Here is a 2,097-nt window from a genome sequence, read left to right on the forward strand (position 1 = left end):
GGAGAGTAGTCCTTATTAGGAAAAATGGAGGGCAATCCGCAACCCGCAGTAGGACCAGCTCACGCGAATCCGAATCCAAACCCCTCACCCTAGGAGGGTTGGGCGGAATTATTCCACTCCTGCCCGTATTTTCCGGAGAAACGGGAGGTCTCCGAGTTACGGATTTTTTTGACTCGTTAGCGGACGTAACGAAAGTCGCGGCATGGTCAAAGGCCCAAATGTTGGCCGTAGCCAAACTCAAACTCACCGGAATAGCTCGGGAATTCGTCCGAAAAGATCGACGAATCAAAGAGGTCGACGAGTTTGACGAGTTCAAGCGCTTAATGATCGCGCGGTTCGAACGGGAACCTTATTCGTTTAGGCTTAGTAAATTTTATACCTGCGTACAAAAACGGGACGAGGACGTGCAAGCGTACGCCGCCCGGCTCCAAGCGCTTGCGATGGAAATCGAGATCACGCCGGAGCCCGGAGCCGACGCCGCGGAAGCCGCTATTATTCAGCGCATTCAAAGAAAGGAGTTAGATGAACGGTTAAAGGCGCAATTTCTTAACGGAATAGATATAAGGATCCGCCAGCGAGTAATGAGTCGCCAGGCTGAAACCTTTGATGAGGCGCTCAACGCAGCGATCAGTGAGGAGACGATCGAACAGCTCACCTCTCATCCTCGGGGAATAGTGCGAACAGTCAGAGATAGCGAGCGGGTGACAGACTCCCCTCACAGGACGAGATAGCTCAATTAATGTCGGCTATGCAGGAACTTACAGCCAGAGTGGAAAGACTAACCCGAACCTCATCGACAAATAATGCTAGAACCCCTCCAGGGAGGCGAAATAATCGAGGGAATCAGAATGATCCGCCTTTCCAGCGAGGAGGATACCACCCAGTTAATACTAGCCGTAGACCTGACCGACCAAATAATCAAAACTATAGGAACCGGAACCCCCGCGATCGCAGAGATACTAATAGTAACGCCTCTCCTACGCGTCAGCGAAATGAACCTCCAAGGAGACGCGAAAGCGAAATCGATCAAAATAACTCTCAACCTATGGAAGAAAATCAAAACGGATGGACAGGTATTATTCGAAGCATCCAAGATCAGCGACCTCAATATAATTACTCTACTAGATCCCCTTTTCCTGTATCTAAGCAACAGCTACACTATATCGAAACGAGTAGAAACCTTTTTCTACCCCAAACAGATTCGTCTGAGAAAAGTGAGACAAGGTGGAAAGGCAGGATAGGAATAAGTAAAACTATCTCAAGGCAGGAACCTATCATATTAGTTTATATTAACAATATTCCAGTAAAAATGCAAGTTAATACCAGCGCAGAATGTACGCTCATATCAAACGATTTAGCGAATAAATTGAAAGGGAAAGCTCCCATAAAATTCGGACGCCGACAAAAGTTAAGAATTGGCTTAGGGGAGCCGATTACCACTATAGGCTCAGCGACACCTACATTTAAATTACGGGGAAAGAAACATGCCATGCCATGTGCCATCGTATGAGCCGAGATCACAAACCCGTGTGAAGGAATCTTGGGCCGAGACCTCATCCAAACCGCTCAGATAATTTTAGATTTTGCTCATGATCAAGTCATCCTACCAAATGGAAACACGATACATTTTTGCACACCTAGGCAGCCGCGCAGAGAAAGAACGCGATGTAAGACCCGCAATAAAACAGAGGGATTCCTGTCGGACATCCCCCGCGAAGAACGAATACCTCCCCCTGAAGGGAAGGAGAGATGAAATGTACGAATCCGGAGCGCGAGAAGGGCCGCTGCTCATCGGAAGGCTAAGTGACCCCGAATACAACCGGATAACACAGACCCAAACATTCAGCCCCTTGTTGCATCACCCGGCAAAGACATACTAAGAGCCACGCCACCACCAAGCGACCTACCCGACCCTTGGAGTGAGGCTATTCTGGCCTCCGTACTCCCTTTACTACCGGATGAACCGACGAAATCAAAAAGGGAATGCGAAGAAGCAGGATCCGAGCTCGAAGGTGAAGTTGCCAAACCAGAACCGGAAGGAGAAAAGGAGATTACACCTCCATACGCACTTCGAAGCCTAGACCCAGCCGCAGTAGT

Source organism: Centruroides vittatus, unplaced genomic scaffold (assembly GCF_030686945.1).
Source record: "Centruroides vittatus isolate TY-2023 unplaced genomic scaffold, ASM3068694v2 scaffold_2931, whole genome shotgun sequence".
NCBI classification, from domain to species: domain Eukaryota; kingdom Metazoa; phylum Arthropoda; class Arachnida; order Scorpiones; family Buthidae; genus Centruroides; species Centruroides vittatus.